This window comes from Marmota monax, unplaced genomic scaffold (assembly GCF_021218885.2).
Source record: "Marmota monax isolate L192 unplaced genomic scaffold, Marmota_monax_Labrador192_F-V1.1 WCK01_AAM20220418_F8-fsc00210, whole genome shotgun sequence".
Taxonomy (NCBI): domain Eukaryota; kingdom Metazoa; phylum Chordata; class Mammalia; order Rodentia; family Sciuridae; genus Marmota; species Marmota monax.
The window spans coordinates 579,024-604,225 of record NW_026695248.1 but is presented as its reverse complement, the minus strand read 5'-3'; the positions used below and the strand labels follow the sequence as shown (position 1 = coordinate 604,225).

Genomic DNA, 25,202 nt, shown 5'->3' with positions numbered 1-25,202 from the left:
CAGTTTGTAAAAAAGTCATACATGGGGGCTAGGGCTGTAGTTCAGTGGTAGAGTGCTTGATAGCAAGGTGAAGCACTGGGCTTGATCCTCAGCACCACATAAAAAATAAATAAGTAAAATAAAGTTATTAAAAAAATTTCAAAAAGAAATCCATGAATATGAGAGAAAGACAAAAGACACAGCAAAATGCCAACATTAGGAGAATCTGGATGAAGGGTACCTAAGAATTCTCATTATTCTTGCAACTTTTCTGAGTGTGCAATCATCAAAATTCAAAAAATAATTTAAGAGAGCAAGGTGTGTATATGCATAGAAATATAGGGGATTTCCTGGGGATTAGGTTCATGGTGACATCTTCCTTAAAAGCACAAAAAAATCAGAAAATAATGAAGTAAGCTTGCATAGGGGTTAATACTTATCTCTCCAAAATATGCTCTGCACAATGAAAAAAAAAAAAAAGCTGTTTTTAAAGATCTTTCAAGACCAGCTCATTAATCATGTTCTACAAAAGAAGCACCAACATAATCAAGCCTTCTTCACCACAGATCTGTGCTATTTTTTTTTTCCTCTGAAAGTCAAAGCTTCCTGATACTATGAGTAGTTGAAGATGCTGTGGGGACTTTTCTGGAATATGTAAGCTAAAAAGGAGTTTTTCATTAAAAAGCAAACAGGATAAAACAGACTTGGTAGAATTCTTGAGATGCTAAGCCAAGGGGTAGGAATGGGGGTTAGCTGGTTGCAGTCTACTCTAACAAGGCTCCCAGGTAGGCAGCTGGCTAAAAGGACTCGTGGGGTCCATAGTTCTCTATCATATGCATCCCAATTCTCTGGTGTCCTACTGCTTACAAAAAGCTCTCATGGGTATAATTTATTTCACCATTTCCTTAAAGTGACTTTTTTTTTAAAACTCCAATATTTATTTACCAGCAATACTACAAAATAGCCAGTTTCCAAAACAATAGTATTAACTATAATCTAAGACGTCGGCACTGCACACTGCATCTACTTGGGGACAGAGTTTAACCTGAGCAAATAAATACCCTGAGATGGAAGACACCAAATGAAAAGGAGCTAGAAAGGTAAAGTAGGAAGGTAAGTACAATAAATTATATTGCAGAGCTCAGCATAAACACTGCCCTCCTTTCTCTTTGAATCTGACCAGAATCCATTCCTCTAAGCCCTGTCTTTGAGTCAGACCCTCCCAGTAACTTTGGCTCATTGCTACAGAACATATTTACAAGACACTACAGGGAACAAGGCCTTGGGAGGCTCTGTTCACATGCAACACCACCCTGAGAACAGCATCATTCATGGTCTCCGACACCAATACTCCCACAGAACCGCCATACTGACCTCCCCATGTGGGCACTATTTTTCACTTTCCTTAAAGAAATCAATGAATTGAATCTTCCAGGAGTAAATATTTCAGGAAAAAAAAAAAAAAAAACAACCAAAGGCCCTAATCTATATCCAAAGACAAACTCCCTGTAAAAAAAAAAAAAAAAAAAAAAGGCTGTTTGCAACCAAAGAAAAATTAGGATTAATTCTAGGACAACCAACAACTAATCTATGTGCATTGACCAATACCAAAAGAATCCAGGTTTAAAAACAAACTCAGTAAGAGATTCTGTTTTCACCTTTTAGAGAAGAGAACACCAAGATATAGAGTTAGCTAGTAGCAGAACCAGAATTCACACCCAGATCACCTGCTCTGTCCCCATCCCCCACTTGTGTCCCTGCAGTCCACACAATCCACTTGAACAGGGGATGAACCAAGCATAATTTCACTGCAACATCCTAACTGCCAAATCACCCCCCATTCCCTTGTTTTAGATGTCCTAATGGGCAGGTGACAAATCACATTCTATCCCTCCCCAGCCTCCCAACACAAAACACATTCAGAGGCAAAGCAAAAGACAAGATGATGAGCTTTACAACCGCCTATACTTCCTTCTTACCCAGAGGAATATGTTCATGAGCTGTCAACTGGGGCAGGAGGAACCCATCATTATGTAATGTCAGAGGGCAGGCAACAAGGGGCAGGGAAGCCGAGCCTATCAATGCTCCCGTCCTTTGCCCACAAAGATATAAATTTACCTTTGACAATGTGAGTGTCTCAGTTTTCTAGGGCCTACACGTTCAAGACTGGCTTTTCAAAAGACAGCCACAAATTCCTGCAAATCTCTCAGGCCTCAATTAACTGACTAGCAAAGCCAGAAAGGCATAAAATATGAAAAGCAAAGATTAGAGATGTCGAGGACTACAAGTCTGCAGAAAAGGGAAGAGGAGTTGCAAGGATGGAGACCCAATTTCCCACCCTGAGATGCATGTTTATTTTTACCCGGTAATGTTTACACCCGAAACACAGCGAGGCCTTCAGCGTGGGGAGTCACTGGATGCGGCCCCAAGACAAACGAGGCAGGCGCCGCGACACCGGCACGGTGCGCCGCATCCTGCATCCCCAAGCTCCCAGCCGACCCTCCGGAGCCAGGGTCGCCCCTGCTCGGATTGTTCTCAAAAGACGCCACCGCTGGCGAACCGCTAGGCTGTGCGATTTCCATGACAACCACGGGCGCCGTCCGGGTCCGGCTGTCCAGGTACCGGGACTGGACCCCGCGCCCGTTGCCCAGCCCCGGCCTCGGCCCCGCAGACGCCGCGTCGCCCCGGGTCCCGCCCGGCTCACCTACCTGGTGTGCCCCGGCCCGCGGCGCCCGCCGCCCAGCTATGCCCGGTTCTCCGTCAGCCGGGCGCGCGCCCGGCCCCGCTGCAACAGCAGCGGCACCGCCTGACTGAAGTGGCAGGTTTCGAGCCCCACCTCAGGTGCGTATCCCCCTGCCCGCGTCCGCGGCGCCCGCCCCAGCCGCGAACCTGCTGCCCGCGCGCAGCCCAAGCCCGCCGCCGGCGCCGGCACCGTAGCTCCGGACGCCGAGCGCGGCCCCGCCCCGGCCCCGCCCCCGGCCGCGCAGGCGCGCCGCAAGCCTCAGCCGGCCAAAGCCCCGCCCCTGGCTGCTCCAGGCTTCACAGATCTCACCCTCCTCTGTACCCGCGTCGCCTGCGAGGAGTTCTTCAACTTCCGGACCTACAGATGGCGTTTTTACCCTCAGCGACACTGAGGCTTTTGAGGCCTGACACGTCGCCGAGGAGTAGGTTCCTGAGAGGAGCCGCGACCCGGCGACGTGCTCAGGCGATTAGCGCGCTCCCGAGGTGCAGATGTGGTGGCTTCCTCTGAGACGTTTAGCAACGTGAACGGTCCAATCAGAAACGTGCAAAAAATAAATAAAATAAAAATCACAGTTCTTGGAAAATACAGATTTGCAAAAAGAAGAGGTTGCTGATATTTGAGTGTGTGTCCTTCCGGACCTGCCTGGCATATGTGCATAAATGTGCATTTATAGACCCCCAACTGATATCAGTTACTTCTCCCATGAAATTCTTTTTTCCATAGGAAAACAAAATAGAGCTGTAAAAAGTTTGGGAAGAAATGTTTCACTTTGATACGACTTTAAATCTTAACATTTCTGTTTGAGCAAGGTAAATACTGGACTGAACATAAACAGTTAATTTCTCCTGGAGTCTTTACATCTTTGTTTTGTTTTCCCTCCCCTGATTACTTGAGTCATTACATTTTATCAGGGGGAAAAAAATCTTTCTCCTTAAAAACTGTTAAATGAAAACTGTTTTTTAAAATTTTATTTTAGTTGCTGATGGACCTTTTTAAAAATTATTTATTTTATATGTGGTGCATGAGATTCAAATCCAGTGCCTCACCCATGCTGGACAAGCACTCTACCACTGGTCCACAACCCCAGCCCCATTTTAATTCAATAAATCAAAATACTTTGCAGTCAGTGTTCACATCTCAGGTATAAAAACAAGTAAGCATTTATAATTTGCCTCAAAAATGAAAGATATTACTCTGTTAGAAATTAAACAAGAATTCTCTGAAATCATTTAGATTTAGGTCTGATCCTCCCCATGCAACCAAAATTCAAATGCATATGATACTCTGCAACAAAAATAAATAAACATAAAACTAACTTTGAATCTTTCTTTTTCAATGTTTTATTTTATTTCTCTTCTGAAATATAACCCACTAACAAAATACTTACCTTTTGTTATTCTAATAAACAGAAGGAAATACTGACAGAACTTTGACCCTAGTACAAAATTAAAGCCAAGAGAATCTAAGGAGCTGGTAGAAATATTTTTTTTCATATTTTATTTTGTAAAATTAGTGTGACCAATACACCTGGTTTTCCTGGGCCAGCCCCAGTTTGCATCTTTTTTTCCAGTAATAATTTTACTGGAAATGCTCCTTTTCACTCTCAAAAGTATTCCAGTTGAAGCATTTTATGGTCAGGCTATTTATAATTCAGTTAAGAGAGTTTTAAATTCAGAAACTTTAAAAAGAAGAAAGAACCTAATTTAAATTCACATTTAAAAATAGAAATCAGTCTAATGTCAACATTCATTCACTTAGCACAGTAACAAACTCTGAATGAAAATCAGTCTTCCAATAATATTTGTCACTTAATTGTTGTGTAATTCCGAATAACCTTAAAAGATCAGTTGTGTTTCTGGTGTGACATTTCCACTGTAGAATGAACTTATCAAAGGAAAGGGAGCCAAGTATGTTAGTTAAGTGCATTAACAAGATGGATAATGAGCAGTGTGCTGGTGGCACAGTATCTCAGTCCTTCAGAAGTTCTCAGCATGGGTGCCCAACCAGTCCTTAGTATTCTCTAGGAGTTTGCTGGAAATGCAAAGTTCCAGACCCCACCCCAGAGCTGTTGAATCAGAATCTCTGAAAGTGGGGCAATCTGTATTTTAATGCAGATTGGGGCAATACTTTCGAGGAGATCTGATGAGCATACGGACCATGGGTACACTCACACACACCATGGGTAAGCTGATTTAGGTGATCTATATACAATAACTAAGAGCTGAGCAGTGTGATCTGCAGGACTAGTACTGAAGGGAAAGTGAGGAATGAGACACGGGTAAACGAGAAATGACAGACCAGGCAGAGATACACACGAGAGTTCATTTGTCAGAGCTGACAAAGGCCATCTCTCTACAGGAGAGGGAGGCAAAACAGGCTTGGGTTCTGGGATTTTTATAGGGCACACTCAGGAATCAGAGCCAGGCATGTCCTAATGCGGATGGTTAAGGCTTGGGTTGGTATGAGGGAGTGGTGAGCCTTTCTCAGAAAGGCCCTTGGGCAGGAAAGCAAAACTTTTTCCTTAAAATGGCGGCTGTCACTTAAGATGGCAGTCCAGATGCTAATCAAGGGCCTTATAAGGACCATCCTACAAGAGAGTTCCTCTTCAGCACTGAAACATGATGTTTATATGTACATATGGTTTCATTAGACTTTGAACAAGCAATATACAAAGGCTAAGGAAAAGCTATAAATTGCCTGCCTGACAATTGAAGGAATGCACACAGAGCCCCCCATTTAAACACAGGAAGAGGAAATCTTTGATTCCAGCATTTGAGGAAATGTTTGCCTGATCATTTGTGAACAATTGATCTGACGAGCAAAGACTACAAATGACTACAGTGACATATCAGTGGGTACAGATGATAAAGAATATAGATTTCACAGAATTAGCTCAAGGGAGTCACTAAACAAGCAAAAAACAACAAGAACAAACAGTAACAACACATCCTGGGAAAGAAGAATAAATATGATTTCCAGAGTTACCACGGCATAATATTTAAAATGTCTGTTTTTTAAAATAAAAATAAATAAATAAGTTATAAGGCACATATACAGGAAAGGACACAGGCTTAATGGTAGTTGATAGACCATTCCTGAAAAGCACAAATGTTAGACTTACTAGACAAAGATTTTAAATCAGCTATTACGGATACATTCAAAAAATTAATGGAAATCATGTTATGGTTCAAATAGGGAGTGTCCCCCAAGAAAGTTTTGAGGTGAAATGATTGGGTTATGAGAATCTTAACCTAATCAATGCATTAATCTTGTAATAGGGATTAACTGGGTGGTAGCTGTGGGCAGGTAGAGTGTGGCTGGAAGAGGTAGATCCCTGGGAGCATAGATCCTTCTTCCTCTTCCTCTCCCTTTTCCTCTCCCTCTCTTTCCACCTCTCTCTCTCTCTCTCTCTCTCTCTCTCTCTCTCTCTCTCTCTCTCTCTCTTTCCTGAGCATGACCTGAGCAGCTTTCCTCCTCCACATTCTTCTGCCATGATGTTCTGCCTAACCTCAGGCCCTGAGGAATGGAATTGGCCATCTACAGGCTAAGACCTATAAAGTCGTCGTGAGCCACAAAATAAACTTTTCCTCTTCTAGAATGTTCTTGTCATATCTTTTGGTCACCGCAGTGAAAAACTGACTAAAACATCATTGTATATAGTATATATTAGTACGCTACTTCTTTTTCTACAAAAGAAAAAAGTGATAGACAAATAGAGGAACAAAAAGGATATATGATACATAGAAAATAAATAATAAAATGACAAATAAATCCTACCTTATCACAAGCTATATTAAATATAAATGCATTTAATAATGGGATCAAAAGCAGAGATTGACAAAATGTACTTTTTAATCAAGTGTTTTAATTGTAGATGGACACAACACCTTTATTTTGTTTATTTACTTTTTATGTGGTGCTGAGGATCGAACCCAGTGCATTACACATGCTAGGCAAGTGCTCTACCGCTGAGCTACAACACCAGCCCCGAAAAATGTACTTTTAAAAAAATAGATCCAACTACATGCTGTCTGCAGAGATAAACTTTAAATTCAAAAGTATATACAGGCTTGAGGTAAAGTTATGAAATCATGTAAACCATAACCAATAGAGTGCTGAGGATTATACTAATATCAGAAAAAAACAGACTTTTAAAAAGATTGCTAAAGACAAAGACAATGTTTAGTAATAACAATAATAATTGATCAGGAAAACAATAATTGTAAACTATATGCATCCAAAATAAGTCCCAAAAATACATGTAGAAAGTCTGATAGAATTGAAACAAGAAGTGGAAAATGTAATATTTATAATTGAAGATTTCAGTATTCCACTTTAAATAATGGATAAAGCAACAAGCCAGAAGATCATCAAGGAAATTAAAAAACTTGAACAATGCTTTAAACCAACGGGACTTAACATACCTATGGAATGAACACTCCCCCAAACAGGAGCAGAATAGACAAAATGCTCAATCACATGTGGAATATCATGCAGGAGAGACTATGATAGCCCCTTTAAAGTCTCAATAAAAAGAATTGAAGGTGGGCTGGGATTGTGGCTCAGTGGTAGAGCGCTCACCTAGCAAGTGCGAGGTCCTATGTTCGATCCTCAGCACCACATAAAAATAAATAAATAAAATAAAAGTATTGGGTCCAACAACTTCTAAAAAATAAATGTAAAAAAAAAAAAGAATTGAAGGCTTACAAAATATGTTTTCTGACCACAATGCAATTAAAATTTAAAAATCAACAACAGAAGGACATTTACAATTCATTGGAAATTAAACAACACATTCCTCAAAAGACCAAAGAGTTCAAGAAGAACTCAGAAAGGAAATGAGAATCTATTTTGAGAAAAAAAATTAAAATAAACTTGTACTTCCAGTGTCTCTCCCAGTGCACAATGTCTTGCATGCAGCAAACAATGACACAGTTTTATTGAGCTTGGTGGTTTTCTAATCTGGATCCCTTGCAGAGTTTTTAAAAATTCTGATTGCCCCAGCTGTACCCAAGGCTGGCTAGCTTAACATCTCTGAAGGTGAAGGCCAAGCTTTGGAATTATACAGTTTCCCTGGATGAATTTTCTGTGCAGCCAAGGTTGTGAACCACCAGTACATTACTTTATCCATCTGTTCTTATTGATAAGTCCTGGCCAAAAACAGTTCACCTCCACTGGAAATGAACTGAATTAAATTTGGCAATTTTGTTTTTTGTTTTGGTACCAGGGATTGAATTTGGGAGCACTCAGCCTCTGAGCCACATTCCCAGCCCTATTTTGTATTTTATTAAGGGTCTCACTGAGTTGCTTAGTGCCTCACTTTTTCTGAGGCAGCTCCTTCTACCTCAGCCTCTGGAGCTGCTGGAATTACAAGCACGGGCCACCACGTCACACGGCTCAATTTGGCAAATATTTTTGATTCTGCTATCTGCAATCAGGTACATGTGGATGTGTACATAACAAACACAATTTCCATGGAATAATACTTCCAAGAGTGCAGTCTTGTTATTTTCTATTATATCCCCTTACAGCTTGTCATTTGATTGATCTCATGACTCAAGAATGGATTACAGCCCACAATTTTAAAAAAAAAATTAAAAGCCTTTAAAGAATCATAGTAACTTTGCAAGGAACAGGGAAAGCAGTCAGACACCTTCTGCTTGGACCAACGAACCTGACCCAACTCTATTTAGCATAATTGAGCATGTGGTTACATATGTGGTTTCCAGGGTCCCTACCCAACTTCAACGCTCTATGCTTTGACAAGTGAAATGGGTACAATTAAAACCCCTCCATGCTTCTCCATCTCCCTCTCTCTCCCATCTGAGCTCACCCCTGGTTGTCCCACAGCTGCAACAACCAACAGGCCTCTGGATCCCAGGTGCTACTGTGCAGTGATGGGCAGAGTGGGCCATTGGCTCCTGGGGCCGATGGTGGTGCCCTCGGGAACAGGGCAGGTTTGGAAATGGTGCCCGTAAAATTTTAGCATTTACTTATTGGCACAGGAAGTAAAGTATTTCCTTCCATGTTAAAAGGCAGATGTTTCAGATAGCTTTTTTGAGATATAATTGATATAATTTTGAATGAAAACTATACATTTAATGTATACAGTTTGATGAGTTTGCACATATGCATACACCTGTAATACCATCACCATAATCAAGGTAATAAATATATCATTTCCAAAAGGTTCCTGGTGACTCTTTAAAAAAAAAGAAATTTTAATAGTATCAATAGAAAAAAAAGCAAAAGCAGATATTATGAAAAGTTACAAACATCAAATAAGGTTTATTTCTCACATGTTTCAAAGTCCAAGAGCAAAGGGCTCAGAAATCCAAGCTCTTTAAAGCCAGGCCTGCTATGTCACCAAAAACAAGAAGAAAGTAGAACAGGCACATAGAGACACCTATGCCACCTCTACTCAGGCATCACTGGTCAGGGCTAGTCATCTCATCAGCCTGTCTGCAAGGGTGGCTGAGAGGTAGAGATACACCATGTGGGTGAGACAGGGGTGCACCACCATCATCAAAAGCCATCCCACCCACCCAGAGGGACAAACATCAGGCAATGCATTTATTATCAATCATTGAATTGCGAGTCCTTCAACAGGGGCATTCTTACTTTGGCACCCGGACTTAATTACTGGTAACAACGTGCTAAAAGGACCAAACCAGGCCTTGCTGCCAGTCCTGAAAGCTGAGGTTTGCCCAGAGAATGAGATCATCCCTCCCACTGTACTGGTGAGATTTGTCTTTTTTTCTTTTTCTTTCTGATTCCAGGGATTGAACCCAGGGATGCTTAACCACTGAGGCACAAACCCAGCCCCTTTTTATTTTGAGACACAGTCTTTCTAAGCTGCTTAGGGTCTCAAAGTTGCAGAGAGTGGCCTCAAACATGCAATCCTCCTGCCTCAGACTCCCGAGTCACTGGGATTGTAGTTGTACACCACCATGCCCAGCCAGATCTGTCTTTGAATCATAGTCCCCACACAGAGAGAAGCCCTAGGTGGAAATATGTGCACAGCTCAGAGCAATCCTTCCCTTCTATGGGAAGTCATACTGCATATGGGCAGAAGTGCCCTTGGAACGCTTCCCCTTATTATTAGCTGAGCATTTTTTTGTTGTTCCCAGTCTGGGGACTGGGAAGTCCAAGGTCAAAGGACCCACATTCAATGAGGGCTTTCTTGCTGCAAAGGGATGGGAAACAAAAAATGCAGGGTTTCTTTGCAACTCTTCTTTCCTTCTTCTCAGGTAACCCCGAATCACATCCACAAGATTTCTCGCCTCTAATGAATTTAGGAAAGACGTGAACTGTGCTTAAACTGTGAGAGAGTCCAATATTGCCACCAACCCCGTGAACACTGACTTCTGTTAACAGGATGAATTTTGCATAACCACAGGAAATGGATAGAAGAATCAAATCATTCTGTCAAAGCAGACTCAGTCATCTGGGCCTAAGGTTTACCACGCTGCCCTCAACCATGAAGAGCTGGCAAAGAATGTCTGCATGCTTCGGTGCTATCAGAAGCCACTTACCACGTGTCCTTCGTAAATGACTGGTCTTGGGCAATTTCACTGAGAATATAAGATTTCGAATAACATAAACCCAAATTTAACTTTAATACTTGAAAGTATATATGAAGTTTAAAAGAATTTCAAGGACCATTTTGGAAAATTCTCGTTTAACAATTACTACCCTATTGAAACAGAACTTGGAGTATTTCAAAGGAGCTGTCAAAAGAGCTTTGAATTCTTCACATTCCACTCTTTCAAGATAGGTGCCTTGTTTTAAAAATCACACCAAAAAAATATAACCCACATCCAAAATACCTAAAGTCATCATAATACTGTTTGGATAACCAATGAGTTTCATGGTTATTGGGCATTTGATTTTTTTTTTTTTTTTTTTTTTTTGATAGCAGGGAGGGTACTGGGGATTGAACCCAGGAGTGGTTAACCACTGAGCCATATCCCCTGCTCTTTTTTTTTTTTTTAATATTTTATTTAGAGACAGGGTCTCCCTAAGTTGCTTAGGGCCTTTCTAATTTGCAGAGGCTAACCTTGAATTCATGAACCTCCTGCCTCAGCCTCCCAAACCACAGGGATTACAGGCATGTGCCACCACAGCCCAGCGTTACTGGGCATTTGAGGATCATGAACCAGGAAGCAGCCCTCACTAGACACCAAATCTGCGGGCACCTTGATCTTGGACTTTGCACCTTCCAGAATGGTGAGATATAAACTTCAGTTGCTTATGAGCCACTCAGCCAATGGCATTTTATTAGAGCAGCCCCCAAAGACCAAGACGCTGTGTATATATAATAATGTCATTTTAATTTTCTCATGTTTATCTACTTCTCTCTTTTCATGATGCAATTTAGCAAATATAATTGTAAAGAAAAGCAGTAAACCAGAAGACTGGAAGAACAAGGAATAGCAAATGTGCAAGGTCCTCTCTGGCCAGGGCAGAGGTAGGAGGACAAGATCTGTTCACCAAAGTTTCTCAGGGCCCCTGGCCCAGGATTCTGCCCCTCTCATGTCTCTTTTTTTTTCTTTTTTTTTTCATAAATAATTTGATGACAAATATAAAATATGATTGTGATTTAAAAGAAAACTGGAAGGTATGCATAAGCAAAGGAGAACAAAAAATAATTTGTTTATCGTTCTACCATGAGATAATGGTGTTAAGAATTTAGTATATCATTCCACACTTTTTTCTGCCTATTTTAACTACCTCTCTTAGAATGAAAGAGAGAATGAGATTGAACACAAAAGAACTTTTCAAGGTCACTGTCTTAGTATTGCTGTGTTGCTGGTAGTTTTGCTATAACAGAATACCTGAGACTGGGTACTTTATAAAGAACAGAGGTTTTGCTTGCCAGTTGGTATATGCCTATAATCCCAGTCAGTTGGGAGGCTGAAGTGGAAGGATCACTTCAAGCTTCGGGTTCTAGACCAGCCTGGACAACACAGTGAGATCCTGTCTCAAATAGTAAAAGAGATACAAACAAACCCAAAACCAGAGGCTTATTTTGGGAGTCTGGAAAGCCCAAAGTCCACATCATAGTGAGGGCCTTCTTCCTCTAAGGGGCTGTCAAAATAGAGATGTTTGCACCTCCTTCTTATTCTTCTCAACTCCAAGTCTGTGGATTTGCTTTCTTCTCAAAAGAAGTGGACTTTATGACTATATTTTCTAAATAGTGAGGATTTCCGCTGAAAACAGCATCTATCCTAAGAACATCTGGCTAGAGTCGCTGAATAGCATGGAGAGGACAAACCTGTGTTACAGAGACAGAGCTCTATATGGCATAGTATACGTCTGACTTGAAATGCAGAAGTGAATAGGCTCCCCCTCCAAAAAAAAAAATTCTTTTTAAGCTGAATCAATTTCTGAAATTAGAATAAATGCATCCCTCTGTGCATCTCAAGCAGCCCCAGGGGGTTCTGGGAATGTGTGCAAAGGGTGGGGGGGGGGTTGGGGGGGTTGTCAAAGTGACTGCAGGTGCTAATGGCATTCAGTGTGATGGGGGATGGAGGCCAGATGCTCATTGTGATGCTGCCCTACCCCAAACAAGGACTGAAAAGCCTGTGACAGGGATCACTGAGAACCAGCCACTCCTAGGCCCTCTTCCCCCCTGCCGTGAACACAGTCTTAATGTTCTTGGGAAGCATGGGGTCCTTTTTTAAGTGCTAGGATGATGTGGGTCATAGGCCCAATTGCCCCCGGAATTAACTACAAACACACTGGTCAAATCCTCTTTTCTTTTAGCTGAATCAGAGATGGGCAGAACTAGAAGGGCCCTGAGTTAACACCCCTGGCCCTGTCCTAGGGACAGAGAGATGCAGCAGCCCCAAGGTCAATCTGAGAGATGCAGAGCCCCCAAATCCTGAATGCAGTACCTTTGCCAGCAAAACACGCCAAAGTGGTACCATTTGCTCATTTAACTCCTGCGGATCCAAGCGTCTGAGTCTTAGGAAGAGCTGGAGGTGGGGATGAACGCAATACAGATGTTACTGATATGATGCGTAAGCCCATCATATAAAATGGTACAGTATTTGCAGGGCCTGACATACTTCAGATCTCCTCTAGGTTAATTATAATATCTAATGCAATGTAAGTACTATAAAAATAATTGTTACACTATATTGTTTAGGGACTAATGACAAGGGACAAAGTTCAGTACAGACACATTTTTGTTCTTGTTGTTGTTCCAGATATTTTCTCTGAGGTTGGTTGAATTCACAGAGGCCCAGCTGAGAACATAGGAGGCTGGCAGTCATCTGAGTTGTGCCGGGGACTCCAGCCACTGTTCCACTGTTGAACTGAGTGTGGGAAGCTCAGCACACTATCAATGTTCCAGCACCAGAGCAAAGATTATCTTTAAGTTAATATATTATTTGTTTCTCAATATGAACAATGAAACCAAACATAAAGTCATTCTTTAAAAAAATGGAAAGTAAATTATTCAAATGAAATCCATGATTTGAATTCTTAAGTTACAGTTAGGAACTAAAAATCACTAAGATAACAGGAATGTGTTATAAAAATAGACACTCACTTTGCTTTGGTGGAAATGAAATTTTCTGACAGTTTTAATGCTTCCGTGGCCCATTATCTCTTTTCCTCTAGAAATGGTCACTACATTTGCCAGTGTTTCTTAGGACCTTGTAAACCTTAAGAAGTTTATTTTAAATTCAACACGCTATGTTCTCTACTGGCAGCTGGTCCTGGCAAAGTTAAATAGACAGTGGAGAGCTCAGAAATGAACCCAGTAAATTATTGCCGCAGTTATGCTGCATGCAAGTCTGGTGGGGATCAACAATGACGCCTGATTTTGAATCCATGTCTCTGTTGTTGTGGGAGAGAGAACACAGCAGCCTTGTCTGTCCAGATAAGACAGGGTTGAAAATCACTCCCCTGGGTTGAAAATTGTCACACTGTATAGAGTTAGAACAAGCCCCTCTACTGCCACCTGCTGGGAAAACGTCATAATTAATACAAAAAGGTTCATAATGGTGTGCGTGAGCAGGACACCTCTTTAGCTGGGGCCTTACAGGGCAGAGCACAATCAGAGTAGCTTGATGTCTCTTCAGAGATTGTGCTTCCTTTCTAGGGTACAGAGCAGCTGTCCTGGGAAGCAACTGCTTAGTGAAGGGTCACAATTTCCACTCCCTCTTTCCCTGCATCTAGATGTGAAAAGTTTTCACCAATAGAAGTGATAGGTGTCTTCTTTTTAATTTTATTTTACTTATTCCAATTTTTAAATATAACAACAGAATGCAATTCAATTCATATTACACACATAGAGCACAATTTTTCATGTCTCTGGTTGTACACAAGGTAGAGTCACGCCATTCATGTCTTCATACATGTACTTAGGGTAATGACGTCCATCTCATTCTACCATCTTTCCTACAACCATACACCCTTTCTCCCTCCCTTCCTCCCCTTTGCCCTATCTAAAGTTCATCTATTCCTCCTATGCTCCCCCCACAATCCCCATTATGTATCAGCATCCTTATATCAGAGAAAACATTCGGCATTTGGCTTTTTGGGATTGGTTTATTTCACTTAGCATTATATTCTCCAACTCCATCCATTTACCTGCAAATGATGATTTTATTCTCTTTCAATGCTGAGTAATATTCTATTTTGTATATATACCACATTTCCTTTATCCATTCATCTACTGAAGGGCATCTAGGTTGGTTCCACAGTTCAGCTATTGTGATTTATGCTGCTATAAACATTGATGTCCTGCATCCCTGTAGTATGCTGTTTTTAAGTCCTCTGGGTATAAACCAAGGAGTGGGATAGCTGGGTCAAATGGTGGTTCAATTCCAAATGTTCCAAGGAATCTCCATACTGCTTTCCAGTTGGCTGCACCAATTTGCAATCCTACCAGCAATGTATGAGAATGCTTTTCCCCCACAACCTCGCCAACACTTATTGTTTTTTTAATTTCTTAATAGCTGCTATACTGACTGGAGTGAGATGAACTCTTAGTTTTGATTTGCATTTCTCTAATAGCTAGAGATATTGAACATTTTGATAGGTATCTTCTTTAGGCCAAGGTGATTATGAACCAGAGGTACCTTGTTCATCTCCTCAGACCTGTCTGGTAGCTGCCTGTGGAACTCTGAGACCCACAAAAGGGCAATGCCAAAACCCAGGATCTGGGTCCCTGCTAGCCAGGAGCATCCATGCTGCAAGAGTGAGACACCTGTGTTGTGTCAGCATCCGAGATTGGTAGTCCATTGAGGGCAGCAGCTGGTGCGACTTTAGTAAATATGATTTGCTACTGGCTGATGCGTTTCATCAGCTAGCTGCTGACTAGTGGTACCAAACAGCAGCAATTATAGCAACATTAATGGAGGAAATATGAAAAAAATTGAGGCCATTTACATTTCCCTGAAAATTACTAAAAAGATTGTTCTTCCTAAATTTCATAGCAAAGTACCAGTGTAGCTCACACAGAATCCATGAGAATATGGTTTGGAAAACCTTCTGTTGCTGTTTTGTGGAAGGCAACCTTCTGCTTACTCTTTAGGGAAGATAGAACCTAGGGTGATGGGTACAGGTAAGGCCAGAAGGCCTACTGTGGCCAGGCAACTCCCTATCCTTATTTCTTTTTAATATTTATTTTTTAGTTTAAGGTGGACACAGCATGTTTATTTTAATGTGGTGCTGAGGATGGAACCCAGTGCCTCACATGTGCTGGGCAATCACTCTACCACTTAAGCCACAACCCCAGCCCTGCCTAGCCTTAATTTTGCAGGTATTTACCTGCTCACCTGATCTAGGTGTAGAACCTCAGGAACTGAAACATCTCCAAAGCTGTCTTTGCTATAAAGATCATCACATTTCATGGGATGAGCTGATGAAAAGGAAGTGACATAGTACACTGGAATCCACATGGGAATTTAAAAGAAAATCCTAGGTCAGTGCTACCACATTAAGGGTCCAAGTATTTACATTCCACCCAATTTTCTGGCTCTTTGGAGCTCAGAATGTAGGTTCTCTTGTCTCTTTCTGGTTAATGGAATTCTCTGGTTATTTGTTCTGCTTTAGTATTATTGTAGGTGCACCTGGGCAGGTTTCGCCTGTTTGATAAATTTGTTAAATATTGAATATGGTTAAATATTCAAGATTAATGGACATGGGGAGGTTGTAGTATAAGTTAATCTTAACTTTTCACCAACACAAACCACCACATTAAGGTGGGTGCCTCAACATGGATGTCTACCTGTTGCTTTGTTATAATTTCTAGGTACCTATCTTAGAAATGTACCAAAGAAAGCTCACTTTCTAATTTCATGAGAGCAAAATCATACCCAGAAACCTCAGAAGAGCACATTACTGACTAAAACAGGTTCCAGTCTTAGGTCTTAAATCATAGACACTAGGGAGTGTCTTTCTAAAAAGAATATTAAATTATAAATTCAAAATCACGAACAAAAGTAAATATTTGAGTGAGAAAAATCATTAAATGTTACCAATTTAAAAAAATAAAATACCAAAGACATAACAAACTAAAGAACAATACTCTATTGGTATTTTATTGCCATTTTATTAGTCAACTAGCTGATATAACCAGTTTGCTACTTTTGGGGGGGGTGGTACTGGGGATTGAACTTCAGAGCACTTTACCACTGAGCTACATCCCCAGCTTATTTATTTATTAATTTTGAGATAGGGTCTCAGTAAGTTGCTTAGGGCCTTGCTAAATTGCTGAGGCTGGCCTTGAACTTGGGATCCTCCTGCCTCAGCCTCTTGAATTGCTGGATTACAGGCATTACTGTGCCCAGCAGTTTGCTATGTTTCTTTGTCTTGCTATTCCAATCAGGTTTCAACATGAGCTTTCTTGAGGGCAAACCTTGTCGACCCTGTAGGAGAACTAAGGACGCTAGTGGATGAGCTGGGAGTACCCCTTACCTTCGTCTCTGGCTCACAGTCCCCAGCCTCCCCACTGTTCCTGCTACCTCTTAACTCCAATTTGCCCAAATCCTCAGGCTCCAATCTCGGCTCATGATTCTCACCACACCATCTTCCTGCTTCTGTCCCCATGGCTGAGTGCCTTATGGTTGCTGTTTTTTGTCTCAAGCCCTGGAGAGCCTGAACCTGGTTAGCTCAGCTTGGCTTTTGCAGAGAAGAACCGTGCAGGTCTGCATCCCTGCGTAGAGGCCCATCCAAGGTCCAGCCAGCTCTGCTATCAGCCTTCTCTCCTTTTGTAAATATTCTGCCAGTGCGTTGTTTGCCATTGATTAGAGTGCTTTGTTACATGGTCAGATCTTTACCATTTGGTGCAGACAGGCTAGGCAAAGGAATAACTACTAGGAGTTTTGATAAAAGCACTTATTTGTTTGTTTACTCCTCCCAGTGGTGGCCCCAGTAACAGATTCTTGATTCCTCCCATGTCAGAGAGAGCACTTGGTACAGTCCTGAGTAAACTGAGTGATTTAGAAACTCCACAGAAGCTGAAGGTGGAGGCCCCGGCTTGTAATCCTAGCAGCTGGGGAGACTGAGACAGGAGGATCGGAAGTTTAAAGACAGCCTCAGCAACTTAGCCAGGCCCTAAGCAACTTATTGAGACCCTGTCTCAAAATAAAAAATATAAAGGGCTGGGATAAAAATTAAAAAGTCTCAGTGGTTAAGTGCACCTGGTACAGAAAGAAAGAGAGAGAGAAGGAAAGAGAGAAAGAGAAAGACTCCGCAGTGTAGTGATTGAAGTCCTCCATTAATGACAATGTACACGAACTTCTGAAAGAAGGTTCTCATTTCACAAACCCTGATCTCTTTTTTGGGGGGGTGAGGTGGGATACCAGGGATTGATCTCAGGGAATTCAACCACTGAGCCACATTTTGTATTTTATTTAGAGATAGGTCTCAGTGAGTTACTTAGTGCCTCGCTTTTGCTGAAGCTGGCTTTAAGCTCTCGATCCTCCTGCCTCAGCCATCCCAGCCGTTGGGATTATAGGTATGTGCCTTTCTTATTTACTAGTATTTTACAACTGTACATAATAGTGGGATTCATGATGCCATATCTGTACATGCACATAACATGGTTCGATGGATCTCATTTCCCAGTGCCTTCCCTTTCCCTCCTCTCCTGCTTCCCCTGATCTGCTTGCTCTAGGCTATTGATCTTCCTTATGTTATTATTATTACCATCATCATCATCATTATTTTAATTAGTGCATTATAATTGTATGTATGCAAGATTCATTGGGGTATATTCGTGCATGGATATAGCATCATTGGTAGATTTCATTCCCCAGTACTTCCCAGTGCCCTCCCCTCTTCCCTCCCTGTCCATCTGATTCCTCTACTCTGTTTGTCTCCCTTCAATTACCCCCTGTACCTTCCTTTTTTGTTCCCTTTTCTCTCTCTCTCTCTCTCTCTCTCTCTCTCTCACTTCCATGTCTGAGAGAAAACATCCGATCCTTGATTTTCTGAGTTTGACTAATTTCACTTAGCATAATGTTCTCCAGCTCTGTTCATTGACCAGCAAATGACATAATATGGTTCTTCCTTATGACTGAGTAAAACTCCATTGTGTATACACACCACATTTTCTTTATCCATTCATCTCTTGATGGGCACCTGGATTGGTTCCATAACTTGGCTAGTGTGAATTGTGCTGCTGTAAACATTCATATGCAGGTATCACTATAGTAAGACAATTTTGTTTTTTTTGGATAAATATTAAGGGGTGGGATAGCTCGGTCATGGTGGTTCAGTTCCTTTTTTGTGGGGGAATCGCCATACTACTTTCCAAAGAGGTTGCACCAATTTGCAGTCCCACCAACAATATATAAGAATATGTAGTTATTCTTATTACGCTGTAGTGATGTAAACTTTTGGGGGAAGCTACTTAACATTCATGCAAAACCTAAGAAGTCCAGCATTTTGTTTCAGTAGCTTCACCTCCAGGAACTCTAAGGTGATTAATCCCTTCAACATCTAGCACATACTTATCAAACAACTATTATGTGCTAGGTCTTATACTGTGGGATTTACCATGATAAGGAGAACCTGATTATTATCTGAATAGAATTTGGTTTAAGAAATAATCAGATGAATGTGCCATAGAAAAATTAACAATGGGCCAGGCTCAGTGGCTCAGAAGTTGAGGCAGAAAGATTGAAAGTTCAAAGCCAGCCTCAGCAATTCAGTGAGCCCCTAAGGAACTTATTAAGACCCTGTTTCAAAATAAAAATAAATAAATAAATAAAAGGGCTGGGGATATAGCTCAGTAGTTAAGCATCCCTGCGTTTAATTCCCAGGAATCCATCAACACATGAATGGTTAAAAAAATATGGTATATTTACAAATGGAATTTTACTCAGTCATAAGGAAGAATGAAATTATGTCATTTCACAAAATTAGAAATGAATAATGGAAACATGAATGATTAAAGACTGACAACTACTGGCAAAAGTAGATTTGTTATGGTTGGTTGGAATGTGCTCCCTCTAAATTCATGTGTTGGAAATGTAATCCCCAGTGCAACAATATTGGAGGTGGGGCCTAAGGGGAGGTGTCTAGGTCACAAGGGCTCTGCCCTATACAAAAGTTTGTAGGAGTGGATTCTCTCGATTGCCCCTCTATAATGTGTCCGCCATATTGTGACACAGCACAAAGGCCCTCACCAGGTGCTGGCCCCTCCATGTTGGACTTTTCAGCCTTCAGAACTGTGAGAGAATAAATTTCTCTTCTTTATAAATTACCCAGTTTCAGGTGTTCTGTTACAGGAACACAAAAGGGATGGGAGAATTTGCCCTTTAAGACTATTGGTGGCCAGGTGTCTGGTGCACGCCTGTAATCCCAGTGGCTCTGAAGGCTGAGGCAGGAGGATTGCAAATTCAAAATCAGCCTCAGCAAAAGCAAGGTCCTAAGCAACTCAGGGAGACCCTGACTCTAAATAAAATACAAAATACTGGGGATGTGGTTCAGGAGTCAAGCACCCCTGAGTTCAATCCTCCCAGTATCCCCCCCACCACAAAAGAAGGACTATTGTTGTAGTGTGCATTGATTGTGCACAAAAATCACAAAAGGTTGAAACAAACTGTTTTAAACACTCCTGCTTGCTTCGTAGAGCCTATGGGTGTAGTGTTTAGAATACAAATTCTAAAATCTACATTACTAGTCCTGTGACCTTGGCATTTTACAGACATTCTCTGAGACTAATAGTTTTTCTACCTGGTTATGAAAATTCAATAAGACAGATTCACTCATGAAAGGAGTTCCCACCAATACTGGGTACTTCTCTGGGCACTGGAGATATTACAGAGAGCAGAAGAGGGTACTAGAAGGAGAGATAGGCAAATAGCACCTACCATTAAGACATTTCTCATCTCCTTCAACTTGTTTGGGCTGGTGCATCCCTCAGCATGTGCCATGTCACTCCAATCCTTGCTTTTGTGGTCACATCACCTTCTCTGTGATCTTCTGTATGGGAACCCCATTCATAAGGACCCTTGCTACCACATCAGGCCCACCTGGATAATTCAGGATGAATCACTCCATCTCAACGTCTGTGAAGTTTTCATGTCTGCATGATCAGTTGATATTGATACTACATACCCTCATGGCAGTGATAAAGTGCTGTTGTCAGGCACTTGGCTCCTGTTCTGGGTGTGAATATGTGTAATATGTTAATATGGCTTTACCTTCTGGAGAGAGGAATATCACATAATCTATATAGGTTTTCTGCAATTCTTTTATAAAAAATGATGTCCTTTCTTCCTTATTCATTGGTTTATCCATTCATTTATTTATAGGTGTATGGCCTCCTAGAACTTTATATTATACTTTGGGTTATAATAATTCTATTTTTTTTCTTTTGTTGTTCAACTGGTTTCAGTTTTGGCCACTGGGAACTCTTTCAGAGTGTTTGCTATGATGTCCCTTTGACATACTTCCAGCATTTTTTAAAAGCAATTTATGGTTCTGTGAGATGCTCCAGGCTCATCATGTTATTTTCCCTGCCCTAGTTCTAGAATCATCCTCTGTTCTTTTTCTTGGAGAAAGATAATTAGAAACCAAGATCTAGGTGCTCACTACCAGTAAGTACCAATAAGTCCAGGCCATTCAGCAGACAGACAGGAACATATCCATGTCTACCAACCTTTGTATGCACACCTACCTACACTTACTCTGCATCAGTCTGTATGTATAAATAAACATGAGTTCATAGTGACATCTCTGATTCCAATATAAGACCACAGGATTCATTCCTGCCTCTTACTCTTACTTTTTTATAAATTTCTCTATGTAATAAACTTCAAACCATTCAAACCCTTCCTTCCTTCCTTCATAGAATGCTTGTCATCTCAGAATACCCCCATATCAAACAAATTTACAACTGGAATTTTGTGTTCATGTAACTTCTTGCTTGTCTCAAGTCTAACTTTCTAATCAAAGCACCATTTATTTAGGTCATCGTTGTACCCTGTGTCCTTCAGTAAGTTTATGTCTTATGTTTGTAATACAGTTAGATTTATATGTCAAAAATCTGCTTTCCATTACAGATTTGCCCTATATCCAGATCCAGTTTTTAAAATTTGCCTTCCTTAAAGTTTACTCTTTGTGATGCACAGTTCTCTGAGTGTGGAGAGATGTGTATCTGTGTATCCCAGGCCCATCACACTAAGCATTCCCCTGCGTGTCCACTTGATAATCAACCATTCGCCATCTCTCAGCTCCTGACAATCATGGGGCTATTTTCAATCCTTATGGTTTTGCCTTTTCCAGAATGTCATATCAATGAAAACTTTTGGCATGAATCAATGACTCATGGATTTTCATTGGCTGATTAGTATTTGATTATATGGATATACCACTGTTGAATTGTATCATGGTTGCTTCCAGGTTTTTATTATAAATCAAGTTTCTAATAAATATTTGTATGTATGTTTCATATGAATTTGCTTTTAATTCTCTTGGGAAAATACCCAGAAACATGATTGCTGGATCATATGCTAGGTATGCATTTAATTTTGTAAAAACTGTACTAAATTGTCTTACAAAGTGGTTGGGCCAGTTTCCATACCCAGCAGCAATGCATGAGAGTTTTTATGCTTTACATCCATGGCGATATTTAGTGTGGTCAGCTTCTTGGATTTAGCCATTGTTTTAAGTAATTCATAAAGTCTTTGCACAGAAGAGTACACATTTAAAAATCAATTAATGGGGCTGGGGTTGTGGCTCAGTGGTAGAGTGCTCTCCTCACACATGCGAGACCCTGGGCTCGATCCTCAGCATCACATAAAAAATAATAATTAAGTGAAATAAAGGTGTTGTGTCCAACTACAACTAAAAAATAAATTAAAAAAAAGTACTCTGACTTAAAAAAATCAATTAATATGTGTTGTTAATAATAATGTTAAAGATTAAAAGCCTAAGTCAGAAGGTTCTTTCCATGTGTCTGTGGTGATGGAGGAAATGTATGCTTTTGCATAAAGAATGGTGCCTGGCACACAGGAGGTGTTTAATAAATGATCCTTCCTCTCCAGTCTGCCTTTTCTCAGGCAGTTCTGCTTTCTTAGGAGGGAAAGCTTCATGATACAGGAAAGAAGGTTTGATGCTGTGCTATAAGGAAGCTGTCACTGGAGGGGGGGTCATTTTTTAGGACGCTTGGTCATTACACCTGCTCCAGGTACAGAGAAGGCGGGGCCTCAAGTCTGTGAAAGATATTCTGTCAAACTCAAAGCCCTTCCCACCCTTCTCACTTTTCTAGAACTCTCTACTACGCAGCAACTGAGGAAGATAGGAAAGCAGAAGGAAGGGAAAGGGACTTTTTACTTCCTTTTTGCCCCTCCTTAGACTGTCCAAATTCCTATTTATGAACTTGTCCGAGTTCCTGAACTATCAGTAACAGCCAGCAGTACCCTGTCCTCATAAGTCTGAGTTCAAGCTCTTGGGCCTGCTCCTCTGAGCACCTCTGCCCCTTTGATCTCCAGTCCTGGGGGTGTATAGCTGCTTCCTGCAGCTGCCCCTCCCTGAATAAACTCAGCATCCTCTTCCACTCTTTCAGTCCCCCAGCACGTACAGCTAATTCCCTCTATTAAGTTCTCTTTGGTGGAATACCTAGCATGGTTTGCATTTTTCTGATGTCCTTAGATTCTGATATTTAGGTTCTTTGTTGGCTATTAAAAACAGTGCTGCAAAAAAAAAAAAAAAGAAAAAAAAAACAGTGCTGCAGGTGGGTATTGTACCCCACACTTGTAATCCCAGCAATGCAGGAGGCCGAGGCAGGAAGATTGCAAGTTTGGGGCCAGCTTGGCCAACTTAGCAAGACCCTGTCTCAAAACAAAAACCAGAAAGGTCTGGGAATGTAGCTCAGTGGTTGAGCACCCCTGGCCCAATCTCCACAGTACTCCTACAAAACAAAATAAAACAATGCTGCTGTAAACATTTGTACCCGTCTCTGGGGACACATCACTGTCATGTCTCACCTGCCTCTGGATGTTCCTGGCCCCTCCCATCAGTGTATACCACCCCTGCTCATTAGTCCCTATTTTTCTAGGGAAGCCATTGCCCTAGACACATACACTGGGGTTGGAGCTTCCTTTATGTCAAGAGCTGAGGCAGGATTCAGGAATCGTTTTTAATCCACATCTTTATTTTTCCTGTGCAAATGTCAACGCAGGCATAATTAATAGTTAAGGCTTTAAAAATATACGCATTTTGAGAAAACATTGCTAGTTACATTTTGCTGATGCTATGAGATTGGATCAACGACCTTTAATAGACCTTCTTATTCATTTTTTAAAAGTTAAAATGGTCAAATGACCCACAGTAAATGGTCAAATGACCTGCAAGAAGAGACCCATGTAAGTCCAAAATACATAATTGAAAATGCAGTACTTTTGGCATGAACTATATTAGGACCCAATTATGTAATATATGGATTATAACATCAGATCACAGAGACTTCGAAATTTTCAAAGCAAAGTGGGGGATTTTGTCTGATGAGAAGAAGAAAGGAGGAGGAGGGAAGGAGAGAGAGAAGAGAAGGGGAATAGAAAAAGAAAGATTCATCATTGTGTAATTTGCAATGTGTATTCAAGTGAAGGATAGACCACGGAAAGTATAATTTGCAATCACAGAACCAAAATATACAAATCTGTTATAAAATGTTAATGTAGTTATATTTATTGGATTAAAAAAAAACCCTAGTTTCTGCAATCTGCAAGTTCTCAGCTAGCTATAAGCTTTGCCTTAGGATGGAATTCCAAGAGGGTTTGAGGCTTCCTCAGGTATGAAGGAGCAGTTTGTAAAGATATGGATTATGGGCCTCATCTTCTACAAGTCCCGGTCAACAGCATTTTTGACTTACGACACCATTCCAACCTCCAAACTAAAAGCCTCTCCCTGAACAGAGCTCTCCTCTTGGAGCTAGGACAGCTTGTCCCGGGGGGTCACATAGCCCTAGCAGCAGGCTATCCCGGCAGTGGCAGTTGGTTCCAATCTCCTTTGGGGACTCCCAGCATCATTCTCACCATGCAATGCACTCTCTTCAGAGTTTGTCTAAATTCCTGTGTCTGCCAAATTTCTCTGAGTCCCTGAATGATCAGTGATGGCCCACAGCATCCTGTCCTCAGAGGTCCCAGTCCTAGGACAAGAATGGAAGCTGTCTTTGAATCCCTTTGGCAAGTGAAAAGGGGACACCGCTCTTCCCCTAAAGAGAAGCTCTATTCTAGGAAGCAGATCCTGGTGTCACTGTGGCTGCATCTGCCAAGGAGTCTATTGGTGTCACCGTGGCTGCATCTGCCAGGGAGTCTAGTATTGCTTTGCCAATTTGAAGGGGCCTCCCACAGAATTTGTGCTTGCCACAGAACCACCAAAGGCTGGGGTTTCTAGGGGTCCCAGCAAGCATGTAAAGAGACATCAGACTCAGAAATACATCCTCAGACCATCTCATATAAGATCGAATTTTCGTTTCTGCCTATCTTTTAAGTTTCTTGTTATATTTTATTTTTTTTAATATTTATTTTTTAGTTAAAGGTGGGCACAATATCTTTATTTTATTATTATTTTATTGTTTATGTGATGCTGAGGATCGAACCCAGTGCCTGACACACGCTAGGCGAGCACTCTACCACTGAGCCCCAGCTTGTTACTTTTCATAATGAGATGGTGATAGAGTGAGGTTGGAGGTGAGGAAAAAGAAAGGGTGACTAAGTAATCTTCCACTTGTAGGAAAATTAGGTTACAAGTCCTAAAAATCTCCTCATGGATTCCATAAAAAAACAAAACAAAACAAAAAATTGGGCCAGCATGTAGCACACACTTGTGGTCCCAGCTACTTGGGAGGCTGAGGCAGGAGGATCACTTGAGGCCAGGACTTCAAGGTCAGCCTGGACAACACAGTGAGAATCTGTCTCAGAAGCAAATTATTACAGTTTCCCATACATACTTGCATGTGCTTGGACTGAGGATACTCCACATTTCCCTGCCCTGCTTGGAATTTCAT

General features: G+C 41.2%; 2 protein-coding genes across 8 annotated transcripts in view; both read right to left on the bottom strand.

The window, feature by feature from the left end:
- LOC124090007 (STING ER exit protein-like) overlaps nucleotides 1-2,810 on the bottom strand; it is a 70,456-nt gene extending 67,646 nt beyond the window's left edge. The window contains exon 1 of one of the 2 annotated variants that reach the window (XM_046440315.2): nucleotides 2,688-2,810. The gene's annotated coding sequence lies outside the window, so the exon portion shown is untranslated. The remainder of the gene's footprint in view (nucleotides 1-2,687) is intronic. The other variant, XM_058578299.1, reaches the window with a different exon arrangement.
- Nucleotides 1-2,824, bottom strand: part of Inpp4a (inositol polyphosphate-4-phosphatase type I A) — a 133,155-nt gene extending 130,331 nt beyond the window's left edge. For all 6 annotated transcript variants that reach the window (XM_058578295.1, XM_046440308.2, XM_046440307.2 and 3 more), the window contains exon 1: nucleotides 2,688-2,824. The gene's annotated coding sequence lies outside the window, so the exon portion shown is untranslated. The remainder of the gene's footprint in view (nucleotides 1-2,687) is intronic.
- Between the last annotated feature and the right edge of the window lie 22,378 nt (nucleotides 2,825-25,202).